Here is a 26,311-nt window from a genome sequence, read left to right as displayed (position 1 = left end):
TCTGGCCTCCTCTGGTGTCAGGCATACACACAGTATACATAGAGAAGATTGGAGTATCTGTCCTCTAACCACACAGAGACACACACACACGCTAGATAGATAGATAGATAGATAGATAGATAGATAGATAGATAGATGGAAAAGTAAAATTGAAAACTGCAGTGGCTAGTTTCAATGCTCCCTTGAGAATTTGTAATATTCATTTTTGCTTATGGCTATATTCGGTCTTGACGACAGGCAGATACTCAGCCATTCCTGAGAACCTTCCACTGAAGGTCTTCAAATCATTTGTAATACAAAACATGTCATAAGAAGACTCACTAATCATGGTTGAGAAAATACATTCCCCTGCATGAAATGTTCCCCTTCCTTTAGCTCTAAACTGAAAATGCATTGCTATTTTGGTCACCTCTAGAAGCTCAGAGAGCCTAGAGGCAGGAGCATGGAACTGGGAGTGAAGGGTTTTCCATCTCTGCCTGTTGAACTGCGAGGTGTGGAAAGTTCTAGAACAAAAGGTTTTATTTGTTTTAACAAGCAAGTAGAGGGTTTAATTCAGTCGGGGGAGAGGACAGCATCCTTTCGTCCTGAGGCTTTTCCAGATATGATATCTAAGACCTAAAGTACAAAGCACACCAGGCAGGGATGAGGGACTAGCTGGTGCCCATGTCTACGGCACAGTCTATGGCACAGGAGGCGCTGCGCGACTGCCACAGCAGTCTGCGATGATGGTTGTGGAGTAAGAGCTATGCGGGTAGAAAATGTACCATGCCTCTGCTCCATCCACCCCAGAAACCGGAAAATTCTAGGTACTGTGCCAGTGAGATGGAAGTGTTGATGCCCTTCCACTCCACGAACCTATTTCCCCATCAATGTCTGCTTCTCCCAACCGTCCTGGTCCCACTATCATCTTTTTGTTGTCCCCTCCCTTCCACAGTGGGGGGTTGTCCTTTCTTCCTATGATTCCAGCCCAGTGCTAACCCACACCATGGGGCTCTTATTCTCTACCTTGTTTTTTTTTTTTCTTTTTTCTTTTTCTTAAAAACAAGGGTCTCCTGTATCCCCAGTTGGCCTCCAACTCATTAATAGTCAAGGATGGCCTTGAACTCCTGATCCTCCTCTGCCTTCACCTCCCCTCCCCTACTGAGGTTGCGGGCCTACATCAACATGTTGGTTAGTTTTGGGTGTTGGGTTTTTCAATTCAATGTAAGCCAGGCTTATCTGGGAAAAGGGAATTTCGGTTGAGAAAAAGTCTCCACCAAATTGGCTTGGGCAGGCTTCTCTGTGGATCATTTTCCTGATTAATGTTGGATGTGGAAGGGAACCCCTGGGTGTTCTGAGTTGTATAAGAAAGCAGGATAAGCCCAGCAGAGACAGACGGATCTCGGTGAGTTCAAAAACAGCCTGGTCTACAAAGAGAATCCCAGGAGAGTCAGGGCTACACAGAGAAACCCTGTCTCAACAAAGCAAAAGAGAAAAGAAAACAAAGGAAGGAAGGCGGGACAAGCTATTACAGACAGGCGAGTAAGTAGCGCTCCTCCATGGCCTCTGCCCCAGTTCCTGCCTCCAGGTTCCTCTTACCCTAAGTTCCTGCCTTGACTTCCCTTCAAGATGCACCATAAACCATAAAGCAGAATAAACCCTCTCCTCCCCAGGTTGCTTTTAACCAACTAGGCTGGGCAGTGGTGGCACAAGTCTTTAATCTGAGCACTCGGGAGACAGAAGCAGGCGGATCTCTGTGAGTTCAAAGCCAGCCTGGTCGACATAGAGAATTCCAGGACAGACAGGGCTACACAGAGAAATCCTGTACTGAAAAGCAGGAAGAGAGGAAGAGGGGCAGTGGACACACTAGAGTCAACAACAAGTCCAAGCCTAGCGTACGCACTGCTGGGGACGAAGGCCTGGCTCTATGCTCACAAGCAGGCAGTCTACCGATTGAGGGGCATCCCCAGGCCAGCCCAGGGCCTCTCCTTGGCTACTTCACTTATCAACAGCTGTTAAATCAAACCTAAGCAGCATAAAATTCTCCCAGGCTGGACAACCTCTGAGCACAAGCCAGGGCACCTGAAGCATCCATTCTCTGTCCAGGGCACACCCCCCATCAGGACTTCACCAAGTAAAAAACCCCAAGGTGGTACATTCCTTGGTTGCTGTTTTTTGTTTTTCTTCTTTTTCTGTCTCTTTCCCTTGAGCAACATGGCTTCTTAGACTATAAAAAAGAAAAATTCTGCTTACCTACCCAAAGAATAAAAACTGCAATTCTCTTGTGACAGGAACTTTTTGCATAAAACAGTGAAATCCCATTTTTCTGCATCATAATTTTTAGGTCACCACTTACTCAGCACACTTCAACTGTTCTGCTGAGATATAAAAATGTCTTCTCCCATGACAGGCAGAGCAATGTCAGTGAAACAGGCATTGGGGGACTTACGTGGTTGACAAGGCAATGAGCAGATCTTAATCCACCGCCTAGTCATCTCATCTGGTAATAACAGTAATGATAATAATAACTGTATTTGGGAGCCCCGAGACCCAAATCAGCTACTGGGGAGAAGCCTCAAGTGACAATTTCCCATCTGCTGCCTCGGGACACTGACGGTACTCAGACAGAGCTCTCCTGTCCGAGGAAGACCGTGTCCCTGTTGACTGCGAAGGTGTCACCCACCGCTCGGGGTGGAGGAGATGGCTTAAGTGAGAAATTAGTTGGAAAACCGAGGTGGGGGTCCTGAATCTGGCTCCCAGCATGATGGCATAAGCTTAGAATCCCATGGCTGGGGAAGTGGACGCAAGTGGACCCAAGGGGCATCCTGGCCAGCCAAGCCAGCTTAGCCTAAGCTTCGAGCTTCAGGTCCCAAAGAGAGAACCTGCATCAAAAGTAAGGTTGTGGCTGGAGAGATGGCTCAGCAGTTAAGAGCACTTGCTGCTCTTTCAAAAGACCTGGATTTGGTTCCCAGCACCAACAGAGTGGCTTGCAACACTCCCTACCCCTTAATTCCAGTTTCGGAGGAATCCAGTTCCAGTTCCTTCTGGCCTTTGTGGGCACTGCGCACAGGTGAGGTATACACACATTCATGCAAAATCATACACATAAACACAAATAAATCTTCTAAAACAAGGTTTCTTAGGGCTTCTACATAAGCACACTCTCTTGCACACAGAAAACAGGCATAGGAACACAGAAGAACAACTGATTAAAAAGAAACTTTAAAGAGAGCGCAGATACAGGGCAGTGGGCATTGTTCAATGGCAAAGCACATATACCTGCAACTCTCAGCTCCATCCCTAGCATGGTGGGGGCGGGGTGTTCAGATACAGTACTGATCCACAGCAGAGGGAATCTGGAAGCTCACAGAGCTAGGGAGGCTATGCACACACAGACATAGACACACACACCATATGAGCAATAAAGAATAAATACCATCAGATGGATATGGCAGCGCTCGCCTTTAGTCCAAGCACTCTGAAGGCAGAAGCAGGCGGATCTCTGAGTTCGAGGCCAGCCTGGTCTACAAAGTGAGTTTGAGACTAGCCAGAGCTCCACAGAGAAACCCTGCCAAGAGTAGGTGAGGCTATTGGGTTATGGGACGAGGATTGAGAGACCTGGGACAGGACTCACTGAGTAGCAACCTCCCCATGTTATATAACACAGCAGCAGGATCCTCATGGGGTTTCCAGCAGATTTCAAGCACCATGATCTGGAACTCTCCAGCTTCCAGAACCAGTAACCAAATCAACTTCTAGCCTTGATACACTTCTCAGGCTTTGTACTGTTATTTTATTATAGACAAAGATATCTCAGCGTGTGAGGCCATTTTATGAAGCTTTCCCTAATTTTGCCTTCTGAAGGTTAGATAAAAATTCTATACCTAAACAGACATATCTATATACATATATATATATATATGCACGCATATATGTATATATACCTAAGCATACAAAAACCTACGGAAAACAAAGTAATTACAGATAGCTGAGGCAGACGCAGGTAGATCTCTGACTTTGAGGTCACCCTGGTCTACAGAGGGAGTTCTAGGAGGGCCAGGGATGCACAGAGAAACCCAGTCTAAAAAAATGACAGGAGAATGTGTGGCGGCAGTGCATTTTCCGTCATGTAACAAGCCCCATCTCCTCAGGTTCATTTCCCAGGCAAACAGTTTTGTTGTTGCTGTTCTTTGTTTTTAAAGTCCACACTTCCACTCTGAAAGAAATGTCGACTGCCTATTTAGCGTGTCTAACTGCATCACTCTTGACTCAATGCTGCCAGCAGAAAAAGAGAGTACAGCGTGATCTTCAGAGAAGCCACTAGAACCTCAGGCGGACTGGGTCAGGAGGAGTTTCTGGGTTCAAGAAGACAGAACGTTTTGAATCTCATTTATTAAGGACGCCGTGGAGCCATTACATAAGCAGCCGTGTGACTGGAAGAGCCGACATTTCATTAGCTCTTGATTGTTTTTTGAGAGAAGCAAACAATAAAATAAAGAGATATTAAAAGTTAACTGTGTAGTACATTTGGGGAAACTGTAATTAGTTTGACTTGGCAGAAACACCAAATACCGGGAAAGGCAGAGTCTGAGGCCAGCCAGAGCCTGCCCAGGAAGACTTTAAATGTCATACAAAGGAACTTTTGACTTGCATTGTAAAAGAAGCTGTGCTGACCCAAGCTGGAGGAGTGTGGTTGGAAAGTCTGACCCCACAGGTCTTATCATTAGAAAATGCTCAGTAAGATGGGAGTGAATGAAGACTACAGGCAGAGAGCTGGGAGGTGGAAGCCTCACCCTCCCGCCTTCCAGGAGCCTTTCTTTGCCTTCTTTGTTGACCTTGGCCTGGCCTTGGCTTGTTGGGCTTTCCCCGACAAGGCCCCTCTCATCAGCAGCAATACATTTACCCCACTCCAGGGAGCATCACCGTGGCCTCCCAGGTCCTGAGCACTCTATATCCAACCCACCATTAACCCCACCCTGGGGGGGAGAGCATCTCCATATCCTCCCAGGTCCTGAGCACTTCAAGTCCAAGCCACCACTTACCCCACCCCAGGGGGGCATCTCCATCTCCTCCCAGATCTTAAGCACTCTGTACCCAACCCACCATTTACCCCACCCCAGGAGGGCATCTCTATCTCCTTTCTGGTCCTGAGCACTCCAGATCCAACCCACCATTTGCCCCACCCCAGGGAGCATGTCTATCTCCTCCCAGGTTCTGAGCACTTTACATTAAACACATCACCTGCCACACCTTCCAGTGTTAGCAAAGAACGAGACCATGAGACACAGCGGGGCTACTCATCACTGGGATGTGTTTTGGCATCACTAAGTGCAAAATGGGTACAAAGGAAGGGATGCACCCTCAACCCCCTGGACAGGGATGCTGGTCTTCTGTGCCATATTATGCTTGCCTCGGGTCCTGTAGAGGATCGACAGTGGACTGCCATGATGTTGGTTTAACAAACACATAGGTTCATCTCTATTAGCTTCCCTTATCTAAAGCCCCAGTGGATGCCTGAAAAGGCAGCGAATTCCCAATCCTATATATTTGTTCCTTTCTAGAGGTGCACTCCTATGAAAAACATTTGGTTTTATTATTAGCAGGCCTTAGTCTTGTGACTTCTTGCTTCTGCCCCCTCCTTTCCAACACAGTGGTCTAACTTCGTCGACCTTTCCGCTTAAAGGAAGCTTGACTGTGAGTCTTCGACCGACCCAAATTGCCAGCATCATTATTTCTTCTACCTTGGGATCATTACTGAGAAATATTAAGGGTTACTTGAACACTGGGCTACAAGAACTTGTTATCAATCTGATGGCCCAGAAAGCCACTAAGTGATTAACAGGCAAGTAGCATCTACTGCATGGATACCCTGTACACAAGGATAATTCACAGCCAAAAAAGAGAACAAGAGGGTGTGGGATTTCATCACTCTAAGAACAGCAATTTAAAACATATGAACTGTTTATTTCTAGAATTTTCCATATATTTTCAGGTCATGTTCTACAGGCAAGTGAAGAAGCCACAGAAAGCAAAACTGTGAATAGGGGGCCTACCGTACTGCTAGCCAAAACCTCCACTCTGTCAACCAGCCAAAACTCTGTTTCTGCGAGATGCTAATATCTGTAAATTTAAGGAGATACTAATTACATACTGGATTCTCCAGCGACCCGCCTTTTGCTTGTTTAACATAATTCTTACTAACAGCAACATACCCGAAGCCTAAAATGCAAATTTCACAAGCTAATACCACATCCTTTTAGTAACGACTCTTCCCCCATCCACAGTCGCAAAAAACAAGCAGAATCCATAAGACTGAGTTTCCCCAAATGAAATTCTCATACATTGCCCAGAGCAGCACAAACACTGTAATCACCATAGGAAATATGTTCATACATCCCACTCCTAGGCATATGCCATAGAGAGCGACTCTCACACGTGAGCGGGAAGGGACAAGCTGGAGTGTGCTCATGACAACAGGACCCGTGACGGCAATCCCTGTGAACAACCCAATGTGTAGGGAACGAAAAAGTGCGTTACGGCAGATTTCTCCAAAGGATATTATGGAACCACACAAAAATGATTGATTTGTGATCATTTGCAACAACTTTGAGATAAAAATGCTGAGTGACAGGCTCATTTGGTAAGAGCTGTCTGGATGAGTATGAAAAACTGAATTCAAACTGCTAGAACCCATGTGAAAGGGGAGAAGGGAAGGCAAGCATAGCAGCAAGCCTTGGTTAATCCCAGCAAAGGTGAGGGAGTAGACCGGGGAGCCAAAGAACTGGTTGGCTTATCGCTCTAAAGCAGTGGTTCTCAACCTTCCTAATGCTGAGGCTCTTTAATACAGTTCCTCATGTCACGGTGACCCCTCAGCCATAAAATTATTATGCTGCTATCCTAACTGTATTTTGCTACTGTTACGAATCCCAATGTAAATATGTAATATGCAGGATATCTGACATGTGATCCTGGGAGTCATAAAACTCAAACCAAATCAGCAAGCTCCAAGTTCAACAAGAGACCATGTCTCAAAAACCAAGGGAAGCCAGGTAGTGGTAGCACACGTCTTTAATCCCAGCACTTGGGAGGCAGAGGCAGGCGAATCTCTGTGAATTCGAGGCCAGCCTGGTCTACAAGAACTAGTTCCAGGACAGGCACCAAAGCCACAGATAAACCCTATCTCGGAAAAAAAAAAAAAAAAAAGAGAGAGAGAGAGAGAGAGAGAGAGAGAGAGATTAACCAAGATACCTGTTGCCAACCTTTCGCTGACGTGCACATGCAAACTTGTACACAGACACACATACATTTACACACAGGTACACCAAAAAAATTAATAACATTGAGTGAAGAAAGAACAAGTTTCAGAAAACACGAGGGGAGAAAAGAATATTTTGAGATTCCCAGATGGTGCTGGACAAATGGCTACCCACCTGAAAAGAACAGATTTGGGGCCTCTACTCCTATCACAGACACACACACACAAGACCACTCGAAGCAAGCCCAGAGCTGGAGAGGTAGCCTAGTGGCTGTAAGCTCTGGCATTCTTCTGGGGGACCCAGTTTGGTTTCCAGCACCCTTACAGTGACTCACAACGAACTCCACTTCAAGGAGCTCCACGCCCCCTTCTAGCCTCCTAGGTCCAGGATGTACATGGTCCACAGACAACATAGCAGGCAAAATACCTACATGCTTTTAAAACTTAATTCCGTTTCAAAAATTAAAAGTGACCACAGAGACCTGTGCATAGCGCCTGAAACCACAAGCCTTGTTGGAGGAGAACACAGGTATAAATTTTTGTGACTTGGATTACAGAACGGTTTCTTAAATGTTAAATGGAAAACACAAGGGACCAGAGCAAAATTCGATGGGCTTCACTAGTGCACTCCCTTTGTATGCAAAGGGCAATGCATAGAAAGATAGGAGATAGCCAAGGGGGTTGGGGAGAAGGGGAGACAGTAGCAGAAAATCAAATGTGTGATCAGACTCTAACACCCAGAGGATGGAGAGATAGCTCAGCGGTCAAGAACCTGCACTGCCCTTCCGGAGGACCTGAGTTCAGTTCTCAGGACCCCTACTGGACAGCAAGCATCTGTACCTCCAGTTCCAGGGGATCTGATGCCTTTTTCAGACCTTCGCAGGCACAGGCACCTGTGTGTGCACACACACACAAACACACACCCGCATGCACATGATTAAAAGTAGTCTGCAAAAGATTTATCCAACACACACACACACACACACACACACACACACACACAAATACTTTCAACTTAATTTTTTCAAACTGTAGCCTAACTAAAAGCTAGACAAAGGATTGGGAGAGAAACTTCTTCAAAGGCATTATAAAAATTGCCAATAGGCACATGAAAAGCTGCTCAACATTTGAAGCCATTAGGGAAATGTGAATCCAAACCATTTCACACCCTCCAGGGTTGTTAGAATAGAAAAGAAAATGAGAAGTGTTGGCAAATTGGAGTCCTCACACACTGCCAGAGGGAATGCTTTGGAAAACCATTGGCAGTTCTTCAACAAACTGAGCACAGGAATTTCACATGGCCCTGCAGTTCCATCCCTGGGAATATCGCTAAAGGAATTAGAAACAAGTGTTACCAGGATGGCCACGACTACACAGAGAGACCCTGTCTCAAAACCAACAAACAAACAACAAAGAAAATCCAAACAAAAACAAAAAGAACGATGGATGGATGGATGGATGGATAGATGGATGGATGGACGGACGGACGGACGGATGAACAGGGCACCAGTCCTCATCACCAGAACGGAAAGAACCCAAGAGCCCATCATTTAGTAAATACACTATTAATACAACAAAATATCACTGAGTCAGTCACAAAAAGGAACAGAGAAGGGTTTCGTGCTGCAACATTGACCAGCCTGACAAGATGCTAAGCAAAAGCAGCTGCTACAGTTTGGTTCTTTGCTGCTGTGGTAAAACTGCTGTCCAAAAACAACTCCAGGAGGAAGAGGTTAATTCAGCTTAGAAGCTATTGTTCATCGTCCAGGAAGCACCTGGAAGCAGTGGACCCCTGCTTACTAATTGGCTTCCTGGGGCTTGCCCAAGTTAACTTCTTATACTCTCATATGCCTAGGGATGGTACCACCCACAGTGGGCTGGACCTTCCCGCAGCCATTATCCACGCCAAAAATGCCTCACAGGCCAGTAAGACCTCAACTGAGGTGTCCCCACCCCAGGCTTGTCAGATTGACAATTAAAGCTACCTATGCCGGAAGCCAAGCACAGAAGACCATGTGTTTATCGTATGACTTTACTGTTATGTAGTTTCCTGAGAATTGGGAGATTCAAAAAGCTAGAAAGTAGACTTGAGGTTTCTTGAGGCTGGGGAGTGACTACCAGTGGTCACAGGGTTTATTTTGGAAATTTTTAAGTTTTCCATAGTCAACTGATGGCGGATGCTGGTGGCACAGCCTTAGAGAGATCCACAAAAAAACTTGTAAGCCTTGTAATTAGTTAAAGAGTGAAGTTTCAAAAACGAAACAAAAAAAGAAGGGGCTGAGCATGGTGGCACATTCCTTTAATCCCGGCATTCGAAGCAGGCGGATCACTGTGAGTTTTATATCAGCCTGGTGTATATAGCCAGAACAACCTATCTCAAAAAAAAAAAAAAAAAAAAAAAAAAGGAAAATAATTAAGTTGGGCAAGATAGCACCTGCCTAGAATTCCAGCACTGGGGAGGCAGCAACAATAGAATTACAGCAAATTTGTGGTTATATACTGCGTTCCAGGACAGCCAGGCATCGGGAGGAAAGGGAGGGCAGGAGGAAGCAGGGAGAGGAGGGGAGGAAGGAAAATAGGATGGAGAGGGTGAGGGAGGAGGCGAGGGAAGAGAGGGAAGAAAAGAAAGTGAAAGCTGTGACGTGGAAATTATGACTCGGGGAAACAACAGCCAACAGCAGCACGCCACTGGAGACTGTCCTCCATGGTGGCTGGGCACAGGCTGCTTTGGACGGGGTGCGCCTGAGGGGCCCTGCTGCGGGAGCCTGTGCTCTTCCGCTTCTGCAGCTGGGCAGTCCGACTGGGGGTATTGCTCTGTATCTGTTCACTATTCAGTGTTAATAAACAAAACTGTAAAAAGAACAGATTTTCCCCTGCTTTCACACATGCCGCACACAATTAAATATGAATCTTTAAGCCGGGCGGTGGTGGCGCATGCCTTTCCTTTAATCCCAGCACTCGGGAGGCAGAGGCAGGCGGATCTCTGTGAGTTCGAGACCAGCCTGGTCTACAAGAACTAGTTCCAGGACAGGCTCCAAAACCACAGAGAAACCCTGTCTCGAAAAAACCCAAAATAAATAAATAAATAAATAAATATGAATCTTTAGAGCTATGAAGCAAAAGTTGAGGTTACATCGGCAACTACCATGGTCAGAGTTCTGTAAAAGCTGGGGGGGGGGGGAGTGGAGCAAGAATTGAGGGGATTAAAACAAAAAAGAGTGATGTCAGGATGCGCTGAGGATGGGGCTTCAATGTTAGGTTTCCCAGAATGAGTATGGAGCAGGATTTCCTCCCCAGCATTGCAGGGAGGAGGGTTAAGGCAACGGACAGCCATGGCCATCTTCCAGAGCCCATACCTAAACCACAAGTGGTCTCCAGCCCCTCGTGCGGTACACCAACCACTCAGCAAAGGTGCTGGGGGACCACAGCTCCAGCCAAAATGGTGAAAATGGGTCCATCTTTTATTTAGTTAGTTTACTGTTTTTGAGCTAGGCTCTCAGGTAGCCCAGGCTGGCCTTGTACTTACCACGTAGCAGAGGAGGATGTTGAACTCCTCATCCTTTCTCTCCTCCTGAGCTCTAAGTGTTTACGATACCATCAGACCTAGTTTTAGGTGACACTGGGGACTGGACCCAGGACTGTGTGCAGCCAGGCACACGACATTCTTAGCCTCATTTTTCTTCTAGAGGATGCTTTTAAGGATTATGGCTAGGTGGGACTAGACCACACTTAGTGAATTGTTTAGACAAGGTTTCACTCTGTGGACCAGGCTGGCTTCGAACTCAGAAATCCGGCTGCCTCTGCCTCCTGAATGCTGGGATTAAAAGCGTGTGCCACCACATCCAGCTGTTGTGTGAACTGCAAAGGGCTTTTTCCCATGCTAAGTCATGGTTTTTACTACTGTTACCATCATTATCATCATCGTTATTGTTGCTGTTGTTGTGGGTGTGCGTGGTGTGTGTGCATGAGTGAGAATTGACACTCCCTGTGCACTCTGTGAGTTCAGGGGATCGAATCCAGGCTGTCAGTCTTGACAGCAAGTGCCGTTAGCTGCTGAACCATCTCCCCGGCTAGAAGTCATGTATTTTTAAAGCCTTGACTTAAATGTCATCTTTAGATGATCATAGCTTCTCATCTAGGCTCTACTGCATCTTTCTTTCTGAATATTCATGTAATTACATATCGAGGGGCCTTTTTGCAAAATGCAACCTAGAGGCACTTTGCAAAATGAAAGTTTCTCAAGATTTAAAACAGCTGTAAGGTAGTCTAAAACTGTATCTATGCTTCCTCTTTTACCGAAGAATGGCAAAGAAGACGGCATTGACTTCCAAATGAGGTCAATATTTTCGATTTACATAATATCTGGGCTCCAGATATGTACCATCCCAGTAAATTGTTCAAGACCTTATATCTACTTCTACTTAGTCACTTTCGAGTTGCTCAATACTGAGCCCAGGTCCACTTCCCTTTGGCTGGTCAGAGAACATTGCCGGGCAGTGCTGGCGCACGTCTTTAATTTCAGAGAAACCATCTTGGAAAGAAAAAAAAAAGGTCAGAAACCAGAGTTGTGAGTGCTGAGCTCCATCAGTGACAAACGGGGTGATGGGGTTCGGCAGATGCTCTGAACATCAATAGGGAAACGTGCAAATGAAGATGATAGAGCCCCCCCACCCCCATGAAGGAAAACTGTAGGGAAGAAATGGGACATTTGGCCTGGAATGCAAGGTTCTAGTCCATCATTGCAAGGAAGACAAGGCCAGAATTCAAAGCAGCTTGGCACATCCGTAGTCAAGAGCAGAGAGAATGAATACTGCTCAGCTCACTTTTTTCCCTTTAAAAAGGTATTTTGCTGGGCGGTGGTGGCGCACGCCTTTAATCCCAGCACTAGGTCTACAAGAGCTAGCTCCAGGACAAGCTCCAAAGCTACAGAGAAACCCTGTCTCAAAAAAAAAAAGTATTTTTACTTTATTTATTTATGTATAGATACATGATATATACACATTATATATACATTATACATACACACACATATTTCTTGAGACAGGGTCTTGGTTTGTTTGGTTTTTCTTTCTTTATTTTTTTCTTTTTTCCAGACACGAGCTATTCCATGTAGTCCTAACTCTCCCGAACTATGTCCCGGAACTATGTAGACCAGGCTAGCCTCAAACTCCCAGAGATCCACCTGCTTCTGCCACCACACCCAGCTCTATTTTTATTTTTTATTTATGTCTATTTGTGTGTGTTTGTGTGTAAGTATATGCACATAAGTGCAAGGACCCACGGAGGTCAGAGGAGGGGGTTGGCTCTCCCTAGAGCTTTGGCTACAGGTAGCTATAAGCTCCCCAACATAGGTCCTCTGAAGCACATACTCCACAGTCATATTCCCCGCCCCACCTTCCTCTCTCATATAGGCCAGGGCCAGAACCCAGGAAACGGTGTCATTCGCTTTTAGGCTGTGTGTTCGCACATTAATGAATACAATTGGGACAATCCGCCACAGACACGCCCATAACCCAACCTGATCCAGACACTCTTACACCAAGACTCTTCCCAGGGGATGTCCGCTGTGCCAAGTTGACAGGTAAGACTAGCCAGCACAATACAGTCATATCAGGCACTCTTCTACTGGCGTGATAAAAGCACACGATGGGTGTGGGTCCTTCTGTCTATGTGTTGCTTTTATTGGTTAATGAATGAAGAAACTGGCTTGGCCGATAGTAAGGTAGAACATAGGTAGGCAGGGAAAACTAAACTGAATGCTGGGAGAAGGAAGGTAGAATCAGAGAGAAGCCTTGTAGCCCCGCCGGAGACAGAACTTTAGCCGTAAGCCACAGCCACGTGGCGATACACAGATTAATGAAAATGGGTTAAATTAAGATGTAAAAGTTGGCCAATAAGAATCTGGAGCTAGCCGGTGGTGGTGGTGGTGGTGGCGCACGCCTTTAATCACAGCACTCGGGAGGCAGAGGCAGGCGGATCTCTGGGAGTTCGAGGCCAGCCTGGTCTACAAGAGCTAGTTCCGGGACAGGCACCAAAGCTACAGAGAAACCCTGTCTCGAAAAACCAAAAAAAAAAAAAAAAAAGAATCTGGAGCTAATGGGCCAAGCAGTGATTTAAATAATATGATTTTCTGTGTTATTATTTCAGGGCTGAGCAGCCGGGGAACCAACAAGTGGCTCCTAACAACACATGATCCCAACAATTTATAGAAGAGAAGGGATTATTTGGGATCATGGTTCCAGGGGGCTAAGAGTCCATTGCCAACATGAAGGGGAAGCGTAGCAGTAAGGCAGATATGGCAGCTTGAACAAGCAGGAAGCAGGCAGCAAACTGGAAATAAGTTTATGGTTTTGAAACCTCAAAACCCACCCCCGTGATGTATTTCCTGCGGCAAGTTCACACCTGTTGCCTGAAAAAAACCCAGACACAGATATTGGGGTTCAAGATGAAGATCAGAAAAGCAAATCAGTGAACCACTAGAGAGACCTTTCACCTCTACCAAATCATCAGACCGAAGCGGCGAGATCCTGTCTCCACGAATCCTCAAACTTCACACTCAACTGAGTTTCGGCCTATTCCCCTTTAAATTCCCCTCTCCACCCAGCCATATTGCTCCTGTATCCACCTCCCTAGTGCTGGGATTAAAGGTGTGTAATTCCCAAACACAGGAATTAAAGGTGTGAGCCACCACCACCTGGATCTGTTTCTGGAATGAACGAGTGTAGCTCAGGGTAGCCTGGAAGTCACAGAAATCTGCCTTTATCTCCTTGTTATTAAAGATTTGTGCCACCAGCCGGGCGGTGGTGGCGCACGCCTTTAATCCCAGCACTCCGGAGGCAGAGGCAGGCGGATCTCTGTGAGTTCGAGACCAGCCTGGTCTACAAGAGCTAGTTCCAGGACAGGCTCCAAAACCACAGAGAAACCCTGTCTCGAAAAAACCAAAAAAAAAAAAAAAAGATTTGTGCCACCACTCCCTGGCCTCTAGTGGCTTAGCTTTGCATTCTGATCTTCAGGTAGGCTTTATTTATTAAAATACAAATATCACTACACACACATCTTAAACTGTCCAAACAGCACCACCAATTGCAAACCAAGTATTCAAATGCCTGAGATTATGGGGGACAGCTCACTGTATCTATGACAGTGACTAACACACTGAATCTGTCGTGCCAGAGTGGACCTCAGATGTTGGCCTTCTGTATTTTCCCTTTACTCCAGATAACAAAGTCATACTTTAAGTAAATATCCACATACACAAAAGTATCAATTTAATTAAATGTTTATACACTTAGCAATAACTTGGCTTCATCTCTTTCTCAATTTTCTACTCTGCATGCTAAATCATAATCTTCTCTAAACCGTTTCACAAAAAAAAATCTAATAAGAAACTCATTTCAAAAATTAAAACTAATGAGGAAGTAGGGAACAATGCAGGCTTAAGCTTATTAATGTAACCGATGGTTCCATTTCTATGTCCAGTACCTAATGGTTTCTGTAACAACGGTGAGCAGTAATGACTTATATTTTAGGACTGAAGTTTCTGGAAAGCCAGTGGACTGAAGAAAGGCAGATGCACTTATCACCTCCACCAAGAGGAGTGGCAAATATAACCAGCAAGGGAGGGAAAACTCAAGAGCTAACTGGGTCAATTAGAAATCAACAATGTCCTTCATTTAGCACATTAAAATCACAGAGTCCTGTGGCCAGGGCTGTTGTCGTGTGGGTGTTTACAGTCAGTCATTCTCACAAACACGGCAGAGACACGTGGCTTTGCTGGGGTATCCATGGAGATAGCTGTTAGCTTTCACATCCCTGTAACAAAATACCTGACATAGCAACCTCCTCAGGAAGCGTTTATTTGGGCTTACGGTTTCAGGAGTTCTTGCCACTGCTTCTTGGCAAGACAGTGGGAACACGAGGAGGAGATTAGCCACCCCCTACAGGACAGAAAACAGAGAGAGAGAGAGAGAGAGAGAGAGAGAGAGAGAGAGAGAGAGAGAGAAGAGACCAGGGTCTAGGTATGACCTTCAAAGGCACACCCCCAGTGACTTACTTCCTCCACAAGATCCCACCTAATAGAAGTTTTCAGAACCTCCCAAAAGAGACTATGGAGAATATTCCATTTTGAAGCAATAGCAAAGTCCTTGTGTGCATGCCTGCCCCTTCAGGAGCAGTTAACATGGTGATGCATCGCTGACAGGAACGTTTGAGTCACCGCAGAACACAGCACAAGCTGTTGGTGGGCTGTCCACCCATCCCAGAAGACCGACTCTCAAGCGAAGGTCAGAAAGTGATGGCCCACAGGCCAAAACTAATCTTCCTCCTACTGTTGTATATAGTCTTTGAACCACAGCTTGAAAAAAAGAATCAAAAGAGGCATCCATCTTTCAGTCCCTCTGCCTCCCCAGTACGAGATTAAAGGCATGCACCACCATGAGTGTGAAGATGCCTCCGTAAGATGCACAGGGCTTCCCTCTGTTGGTTTCCACTTTGTTATCTTCAGAGTTGTTCACGATAACCAGACCTCACTACTTTGGCTGGACTGATTGGCCAGCAAACTCTCAAGCTCCTCTTGTCTCCATTCCACCAACCCAATGCTAGGGTTACAGGTATGTGTGGCCATGCCTGCCAGGCTTTTTCTGTGAATGAAGGGGGAATCGAACTCAGGTCCTCAAACCTACTCAGCAAGTTCTCTTGCCCAATAAGCCCTTTCCCTGGCCCCTTCAATATTTTTTGAAGACTGATTATACAGGACCACAGAAATTGTAAAGGAGATAAGACTGTTTAGTAAATTGAAAAGCTAAAGGAATATGAATAATAAACCAACGCGAGCGAGGCCGGAGGGGCACCATCATAGATTCCAAGAAACAGCATGGGGGGGGGGGGGATTCGAGGGGATTGGCTAGCAACTGACTGTAAAAATGTTTCTTCTGGTAAATTCAAGGGGACAATCTCACAGAAGAGGTCCTTCCACAGGACATCAGCATCTGTTGAGCCTTCTACTTTGGTCAAGGGCAAGCCAGCCAAACTCCAAGGCTACTGCTGAAAGGATTCTAACCGTGGGTAAAAACTGAAATAATGCTCATGTTCTTCCTGAGATTTTTATCTATCTCAAGGAAAGAGAGTGGGTGGGGGTGCGGCTCGGGTGGCGGAATGCCTCAACTTCATGCATGTGACCCAGGTTCAGTACCCACATGGCAAACATAGGTAGAGTGGTGCATGCCCAGAAGCCCAGCACTCCTGAGGTGACTCAGAAGCTCAAGGTCATTGTAGTTTGAATGAGGTTGGTCCCCACAGGCTCACACATCTGAAGATCTGGTTGCAAGTTGGTAGAACTGTTTGGAAAGGATGAGGAGGTGTGTCACTGATGGTGGGCTCTGAGGTTTCAAAAGTCCATGCCATTCACAGTTAATGCGCTCTCTCTCTCCCTCCCTCCTTTCCTCCCTCCCTCCCTCCCGCTTGTAGACCTAAGCAGTAGCTGTCAGCTACTGCTCCAGTACCAGGTCTGCTTGTCTGCTACCATTCTCGCCACCGTGGCAACCGTGGACTCATCTTCTAGCTCTGTAATCCCCTACAAATGCTTTCTTTTATTAGTCCTCTTGGTCATAGTGTAATGAAGTCATTCTCACTAGATAATGAGTTCTAGGCCGGCTACACGAGACACTATCTCAGAAGAAAAAAGAAAAAGAGAGAAGGCTGCAGAAATGGCTCAATGAATAAGAGCACTTGCTCTTGCAGAGGACCTGGCTGGATTCCCAGAATCCACATGGTGGCTTATAATCATCTACAACTCTGGTCCCAGGGGATCCAGTACCCTCTTCTGACCTCTGTGGGCACCAGGCAGACACGTAGTACACACACATACATGCAAACAAAACACTCATGCTCAAAAATAATAAAATAAATAAATCTTTAAAAAACTGTTTGAAGGGAGAAAGCAAATGAGGTTATGGCTCTTTGGTAAGTGTTTGGATCATGTCCAAGACCCTGAAGTCCACCACCAGGAATGAGGGAGGGGGAAAGAAGCAGGGAAAAGAAATGATCATAACAGGCAAGTGAATTTATTTGTTTGTTTATAGGTTTTAGGCTTTCTTGTTCTTTGTGGGGTTTTTTTGGGGGGATTGGGGTTTTTTGTAGACAGGGCTTCTCTGTGTAGCTCTGGCTATCCTGGAACTTGCTCTGTAGACCAGGCTGGCCTCAAACTCACAGAGATCTGTCTGCTTCTGCCTGCCAAGTGCTGGAATTAAGGGTGTGCACCACCACTGCCTGACTGGCAAGTAAATTTATAATGAAGTTTTTACTATTCAGTAAGGACTGACCTTACACGGACATATATTTTTTATTATGTATTATATGTTTATATTATACATGCATTTTACTATATGTTTATTATATATTCTATACATTATATATAAGGGCATGCTAAAAAGAGCTCTTCTGTGTAAATAAAGGATATATCAGCTATAACAAACATACTATTAGGAAAAGCGAGGTTATTTTTAGGAGGAGGGCTCTGGTTACACAAAATAAGTAAAGGACATCTCATGCTAAATAAAGCGAGCTGAAATCTTTCCTCACATAACTACCGGAAATAGGCACGGCATGGCTTAAAGAAGGGAAAAGTCTATAAATAAAAACAGAAAGAAGGAAAGCCTACTGCCCCACACAAGAAAAACAGACAACCACACTAAACTCAGCGTGTGCACACACACATGCACGTGCAGGCACACACATGCATGCGTGCATGCAGCTACAGAGTGCCTGCCTGGCGTGCATGAGGCCCTGTATTGCGCGTGTGTGCTGATGCTTACACTGGACTACTTGGCAAAGCAGTTTAACGAGCGACTTCACAAGGCACAGCCACCTGTTAGGCTGTTATTTTGGCCCGTCTATTTTCAATGACAACTTTGACACACAAGCCAGAGACACACCACCATAGCAACATAAGCGGCCGGGTGCTAGAGGATGTATATTTTAAAGGGGTGACTTATAGCCCCTGCAGGGCTGGAAATAAACAAATCCTTTGCATTTATTACTGTGACACACCTACCACCCAGCAAACTCAGACTCGGGTTTTCCCACCAGCCACTAGGAGAGTGTACCACACAACTGTACCACACAATTCCCCTAAAAGGGGGGAATTTTAACTTTTGTGTGTGTGTACATGTGTATGGTATGTGTGGTATATGTTTGTGTGTACATGTGTGTGTGTGTGTGTGTGTGTGTTTGTAGGCCAGAAGTTGACAGTTGTTTCTCTCGACTGTGCCACCCTCATTTCTGAGACTGTTTCTCACTGAACCTGGAGCTCACTGGTTCAGTCAGACCAGCTGCCAGTGTGTTCCAGGGATCCTTCTATCTCCACCTCCCCAGTGCTCATGTTTTCAAACTTAGGGGTCACAACCTGTACCCCAAATCAGGCCCACCCACCCACCCAAAGAGCTAAACCAAAAGTGGAAAGCAGAAAAATGAGACTTAGCCATTGTGGTCCATGGGAAGAGGATGGCTCTTTTCATTGGCTAACTGAAGTTAGTAAGTTCAGTAAGACTGGGATCACAAGTGAGGGCTATGAGGGCTGAAAAGGTTCAGGGCTAAGAGTACTTGCTGCTCTTGCAGAGAACCCGGGTACAGTTCCCAGTACCCACATGGCAATGCAATCATTTGCAACTCTAGTGCCAGGGGATCTGACTTCTGAGAGTACCAGGCACATGGTATGTATACATGATGCAACACACTCATACACATAAAATAAAACAAGCTAAAAACACAGTAACAGAAAGGGAGGACTACCATCCTCTGGATTTTACTTGGGTACTGGGGATGCAAACAGAAGACCCCATGTTTTTGCAGCAGGCATCTTACCTGCAGAGCCGTCCACTGCATCCTTAAAACACAATTTCAAAGGTGAGTCAGGCACTCCAAAGAGAAAACAGATTCTAGTAAGGCATTTCACACATAGCTCGGCACAAGCATTGATGTCACCAGCAGTCCCCACAATGGGACAATGACTTCCCTGCCTTATGTTTGCTCAGCGGGCTCTGTGACTCAAGTGACCAGTGCCATGGGGAAAGGAAAAAGAAGAGTGCTTTGTTGGTGGTGTTTATTTGTTTGTATTGCTTTGGGGGAGCATAGAGGGGAACTCTGGGGGTATAGGGTCTCACACACACTAGGCAAGGTCTTGCTATGTTAAATTTGAGAATCTAGGATTAAATAGGTTGCATCTTTACAAATCAAATCAGAGATATAGGATAAGGAGGGAAGACTCTGATCCACTAACCACCTGTCCACTCTGCCCTACTGCTACCTAAACCGAAAGTCCCAGCTCAGAGGCACGTAGTTGGCTCAGGGAAGCAAATTTCAGAGATGTTTAGTGAAATAAAAGAGCAGACCAACAAGAACAGAAGACACATCACATATTCGGAAGTGATGGTGTCACACATTTGGAAGTGATGATCGGCGCTTCTGGGGGTGATTCTTTTGGGAGGGGGCAATTAGCAGGACTCACAATGTCAACACCGCAAGGTGTGGCTGATTAGCCATCCAAAAAGTTTCAACGAAAACAGAAAGCAAGCGATTACCCGGCTGGGGATGAGCCGCACCCACAGGTGTGTCTCTGGCAGAGCTGGCAGCCAGGAGTTGGGATGGACAGGTTTCACCCCTGTGCAGATTCCAAGAACACCCAAAGCAGATCTGAGCCAAGCAGGAGCCCCCACAAGCGCTTCCCAGCTGCATCTTTTGACTTTGTTCTCAGCTTAGTTAAAAAGGAAAGGCCTAGAAGGCCCTTGGGTCAAGTTCTTCCTCCATGTGGGCCAGAACAGCCCTAAGGAGAAAGCCGTGCTGCAGATGAAAAACAGATGAAGGTCGGTGATTTGACTGCTTTTGATCTCAGAACCAGTAGGGAATTCTTATCTTTAAAAAATAAAATGGCTGTGCCAGAGAGATGATTCAGCGGTCAAGAGCACTTGCTGCTCTTGGGGAGAAGTTCGGTTCAGTTTCCAGTGCCGCTTACACTCCAGTTCCAGAAGATGTAACATCCTCTTCTGGTTTCTGTGAGCACCAAACACACACACACACACACACACACACACACACACACACACACACGGAGCACAGACACACACAAACACCCACCTCCCATCCCCCCCAACACACACGGTGCACAGAGGTGCTTGTGATCAAAACATCCATACACATAATCAAAGTGGCTTTGATCCCTGTAATCCCAGTACTCAGGAGACTAAGGCAGAATTTAATGCCAGTTTGGGCTACAGCGAGAGTTCAAGGACCACGTGGGCTACATGAGATCCTGCCTCACATACGACCAAAAAAATAAAATAAAATAAAAACCGAATTAAACTAAATTAATAAAAATAAAGGATTCTGATTGAATCAATACTGGGAGGGGGGATGCGGGGCAGGGCGAGAGAAGGAGGAGGGAGGGGAGAGAGACAAACTCCAGGAGGGGTGTGAATAGGAAGGAGTGTGAACATCTCTGTAAGTAATGGCTAATTTTAAACACACTCGCCCATTTCAGAAGTGTTTTTCTCGAGAAGCCAAAAGGAGATTACTCCATTTAGACAACTAATAGCCTAATCATTATCTTTTTTTTTTTTTAACAGCCAGATCTTGGCAGGGAAACACGTCTAAGTACAATAGTATCTATAGCTGTAAGTCATCCTGTTCAAACCCGTAATCACACTTTGACTGTGTCCAAATTTCCATCACACACAGTCCAAAAGAGGTAAACTATTTTGGTTTGGTTTGGTTTGATTTGGCTTTTTAAGACAGGGTTTCTCTGTGTAACCCTGGCTGTCTTGGAACTTGCTCAGGTTGGCCTCAAACTCACAGAGATCCACCTGCCTCTGCCTTCTGAGTGCTGAGATTGAAGGCGTGCGCCACCACCTCCCAACCACTTAGAATAATTAAAGAAAAGAAAAAAAATCACAGGAAAAAAGTGTAAAAGATTTTGTCTCATCTTCAGTAGACATGGGTTAAGTCTCCAGCTTGCAATGTATAAATCATGCCCAAGGAACCAAATGCATCTCAAGGGATCAAGCTCTCTGAAGGTGGGAGGGTTAGATAGCCACGCCTCCTTACCTCTCAACTCTGGTCATTAAGCAAAAGAGCTATTTTCTTAGCTTGTTTGAGTACTGAGAAAGCCAGGCTCATCAACCATAGATCGTGACGGAGGGTGATACACGCGTGCTGTCGTTTCAGAAGAAGGCAAACTCAGCAAAATGTTCCAAAGAGAGACTAATGTCACCGGGACACCAGCCCCAGAAATCACACATTCAGATGACATGTTCTATAGGGCATAAGCACAAGGTTCTCTTCTGGTAATTCCTGCCTTCACGAAAACCACCTGTCGAAGTGACAGAATGATGGTAGCCGGGGGCTGGAGGAAGGAGGAGCTGTGTGCGTGATATGAACACAGTTTGGTGGCACATACCTGTATGCACACCTTTGGTCCCAGGCGGCAGAGGTAGGCAGATCTCAGCGAGCTTGGGGTCAGTCTGGGCAACATAGCGAATTCCAGCGAGGCAGAGTATGCATGGGCATTATTAATTAAGACAAAGCAAAACCAGCCTGAAGAACAAAGTGAGACCCTGTTTCACAAAATAAGATGAAGAAGAGGAAGAGGAGGAGGAGGAAGGCTGGCAAGATGGCTGGGCAACGTGATGAGTAAAGGCCCCTGCCAAAGCATGACAACCTAAATTCAACCCCAGGGACCCACATGGTAGAACCAACGCCTTCAAGTTAACCTCTGACCCCCATACATAGACACACAACAAAGCAATTAAAGTAAAATGCAATAAAAATTGTAATAGCTAATGAGGGACGCATGATGTAGCTCAGTGGTATGTACAAATCTGGATGCAATCCCCGGTATTACCGAAATAATAATATTAATAATTACTATTATTATAATTATGATGATGATGCCGGGAAAGGGATAATCAAGTTTCCTATGCTGGGACATCACTGAACGTATCAACAGCACTCCAGGGCAGACCCCATGCCCAGGGCTCATCGGCACACACGAAACAGACTCTGCATTTTGTTTTGTATGTTTTGTCTTACTGGTTTTTTGTTCATTTTGATTTTCTTCTCTTTTTTTTTCTTTTTTGCTTCAAGAGAGAGAGGGAGAGAAAACCTGAAGTTGGTTGTATGGGAAGGTCAGGAGGACCTGGGAGAGATGGGGGATGGGAAGGAACGTGATCAAATATAATGTATGAAAATATGAATAAATAAAACAAAAATCTAGTATGACCCAGATGGTTAGCTCGTGAACCAAAAGCCCAACTTGGAGGCATCAAGAATGATGAGAAGGAAACCACGACAATGCTCATGGGTTAATAAGCCATCATCCTGACTTAAATTACTTCTTCCCTCTCGAGTCAAACATTCATAAAATTCTAAGAAAATAAGGTAACATTCTAACCGTACTTCCTTACTGAGAAAAGGAGTCCAATTAATGTCTGTTTCAACCTTGTACGGGAATAAAAGCATTATCTCTAATCAAATATTCTGCCTTCCACTTTAGAAGAACACTCGTCAGTACCAACTTCGCTTGTCTGAAAGGCTTCAAAAAGTCATGATATTTTTCCTTATTTTAGCTAAGTATTTTGAAGCCAACACACCTTTTCTCTGCTAAAGGACAATATAGCAGTTCCCCTTTGACTACTGCTACAAAAGCCAAGGTCACTAACTGCGGTCTGGGGGGCTGGCTTCACGGTTAAGAACATAGTCTTCTCTCCCAGGAGAGCCAAAATAAACACTCTCTCTCTTTAAGATGGCTAACGATCATTATCCTCCAATGAGAAGAGTCTTAATGTCACTGAAAACAATGAAAAGAACATGGTGGAACAGACCTTTAATGAGAACAGCCAAGCATGGTGGTGGACAGCCTTAATCCCCAACACTTAGGAGGCACAGGCAGGCAGGTCTCTGGAGGTTTGAAGCCAGTCTATAGTGCATTCCAGGCTAGCCCTGGCTATATAGGATTACCCTGTCTCAAACAAACAACGTTGAAAAGAAAACACATCCTTAGATTCCTGGGGAGAAATGTAAAAATGTGTGGCTCTCTATCAACACTACTGAAATAGAAGTTATAACCTAAAATGAATTATTTGAGGTAGACATTCCTTACCGGAAAGTGTAAATCCTGGTTTTGTGCATGTGTGCGCGCGTGTGCGCGTGCGTGGTATGTGTACACAGGTATATGTGAGGATGCGTGTACCTATACAACAGCATGCAGAACCCACAAGATGATGTCAGGTGTCCGGCTCAATCACACTCCACTTCATTCATTCGTTCCCTTAAGATAGGGTCTCTCGGGCTGGAGAGATGGCTCAGTGGTTAAGAGCATTGCCTGCTCTTCCAAAGGTCCTGAGTTCAATTCCCAGCAACCACATGGTGGCTCACAACCATCTGTAATGAGGTCTGGTGCCCTCTTCTGGCCTGCAGGCATACACACAGACAGAACATTGTATACGCTTTAAATAAATAAATATTTAAAAAAAAAAAGACTGCCTTCAAATTTCAATTAAGTAATTAAAAAAAAAAAAAGATAGGGTCTCTCACTGGACCTGGCAGCCAGCAAGCCTGGGGGTTAGGTAATAGCAGTGGTGGGGGAATCCTCCTGTCTCCACCACCATCCCTAATACCCGGATACACACAGTGGCAAACCCAGCTATTGTGTTTGTTTTGTGTTGTTTTGAGACAGGGTCTATCGATGCAGTCCTGGCTGTTCTGGAAATGGATGTACAGACCAGGCTGGCCTCAAACTCGGAGAACACCCGCCTCTCCCAAGGGCTGAGGTTAAATTAGGCGTGCGTCATTATACCCCGCTCAAGTCTAAGATTTTGTCTTACTGTGACTTTTTTTTTTTTGGTTTTTCGAGACAGGGTTTCTCTGTGGTTTTGGAGCCTGTCCTGGAACTAGCTCCTGTAGACCAGGCTGGTCTCGAACTCACAGAGATCCGCCTGCCTCTGCCTCCCAAGTGCTGGGATTAAAGGCATGCGCCACCACCGTCCGGCCTTACTGTGACTTTTTAATGTAGGCGACCATGCTGGGCCTTCACTCCACCGCTGAACAACAGCCTCTCAGAGCAAGAATCTTCACGTTAAGGTTTTGTTCAGGGATCAAGAGAGGCTCAGCGGTTAAGAGCACTTGCTAGTATTGCACGGGACTGCAGTTTAGTTCCCAACACCCACATCAGGTGACTGGCTCCCAACTCCAGCTCCAGTGGCTCCAACACCCTCTTTTGGCCTCTGCAGGCCCTACACTCAAGTGCATATATAGCCACACATTGACACTCACATATATACATAAATAAATAACAAATTAAATCCTTATTTTAAAAAATAAATATTTTACTCTAGGGGCTGGAAGTGTCGCTCAGTGGTAGGGAACCTCCCTGGAATATGTGAGGTCCTAGCTCTGGTTTCTAGACCCTTCCCTCTGAAGAAAGATTTCTTAGTCCACATGCTGTGGGACTCTGAAAGAGGACTATTACTTTGCCTGTTTGACTTGTAAACTGTCGCAGGGCGGTGGTGGCGAACGCCTTTAATCCCAGTACTCAGAAGGCAGAGGCAGGCGGATCTCTGTGAGTTCGAGGCCAACTTGGTCTTACATAGTGTGTTCCAGGACTACACAGTCTGCCAGGACTACACAAAGAAAACCTGTCTCAAAAAGTTAAAAAAAAAAAAACGGGAAAAAATGAAAAAAGAAGACAAAAGGAAGAAGGGAAAGAGAGAGAAAGAGAGGGAGAGGTGAGTCAAGGCTGGCATTGTGGTTGCCTAGCACCGTGAGGTCCTGGGCTCAACCTGCATTCTGGAGGGAGGGAAACGCAAGCCTGAGACATTAACAAGCAGAATCTCTGGGGCGGCAAACACGCCCTGGGACCTCAGACCTTCCAGTCTGCTTACTTTCGGGCGAAAGGCTGGAAGTTTGCAGAGGCCCAGCGTGGCCCTGTCTGTCCCCAGCATTATTTCCAGACACTAATTTTGGGCGAGTCCCAGGAGCCCCTGAGCTCCCGTCCTACAGATGACGTCTCTGGAAGCCAAAGGTTTCCGCTGCCATTAAAAGGGATAATTTCCAGGAGCGTAGGGGTGGTTCTCCTTTTAGATCACAAATGACACAAGTTCTTTTCAAAGGGGAATATGATTCATTATTAAAGTCGTACAGAAGAAGTTGCTGGGCTTAATGCTTATGTTAAGCGGCTCCACCGCCCCTTTCAAGGAAGCAAATCTTGCAACGTGGTCCCGTCTGGCCTTGCATAGTCAAATCAAAACCTTTTTGGTTGCTGTTTGGGTTTGGTGGTGGTGATACTGCGGATTTGATCCGGGGCCCTGAGTACATTTACAAATCAAACTTAATTTAACATTCATCGTTTCATAGTCTCCATGAACCATCTAGTGTTGCTTAGCTTACAAACAGCCAAAAAAAAAAAAAAAAAAAAGCCAGGAAGACAGCACAGACTCACGACTGTTCAAAGATCTAAGAGAGTATCTATTCCAATGCACAAAACTCAAGTCCAAATGGATCAAAGACCTCAACATAAAACCAACCACACTGAACCTCATAGAAGAGAAAGTGGGAAGTACACTTGAACGCATTGGCACAGGCGACCACTTCCTAGATATAACTCTAGTAGCACAGACACTGAGAGAAACAATTAATAAATGGGACTTCCTGAAACTGAGAAGCTTCTGTAAAGCAAAAGACACAGTCAATAAGACAAAATGGCAGCTTTCAGAATGGGAAAAGATCTTCACCAACCCCACATCAGACAGAGGGATGATCTCCAAAATATATAAAGAACTCAAGAAATTTGACATCAAAATACCAAATAATCCAATTAAAAATGGGGTACAGATCTAAACAGAGAATTCTCAAAAGAAGAATCTCAAATGACTGAAAGATAGTTAAGGAAATGTTCAACATCCTTAGTCATCAGAGAAATGCAAATCAAAACGACTCTGAGATTCCATTTTACACCTGTAAGAATGGTCAAGATCAAAAACACTGATGACAACTTATCCTGGAGAGGTTGTGAGGTAAGGGAACACTCCTCTA

The 26,311-nt window shown here is 45.5% G+C and overlaps 1 protein-coding gene across 4 annotated transcripts in view; it reads right to left on the bottom strand.

Annotated features, from left to right (window-relative positions):
* The window catches only part of Pitpnc1 (phosphatidylinositol transfer protein cytoplasmic 1), a 276,157-nt gene that overhangs the window by 224,652 nt on the left and 25,194 nt on the right, over positions 1–26,311 (bottom strand). Inside the window, exon 1 of one of the 4 annotated variants that reach the window (XM_041635715.1) lies at positions 6,033–6,087. The exons of the other annotated variants lie outside the window; for them this stretch is intronic. The gene's annotated coding sequence lies outside the window, so the exon portion shown is untranslated. Of the gene's footprint in view, positions 1–6,032; positions 6,088–26,311 lie in introns of those variants that run through there. 4 annotated transcript variants of the gene reach the window in all.

The sequence above is a fragment of the Microtus oregoni genome, unplaced genomic scaffold (assembly GCF_018167655.1).
Source record: "Microtus oregoni isolate MIOR12 unplaced genomic scaffold, Mior012 000048F_ref0000485, whole genome shotgun sequence".
NCBI classification, from domain to species: Eukaryota; Metazoa; Chordata; class Mammalia; order Rodentia; family Cricetidae; genus Microtus; species Microtus oregoni.
This window is presented reverse-complemented; position numbering and strand designations above follow the sequence as displayed.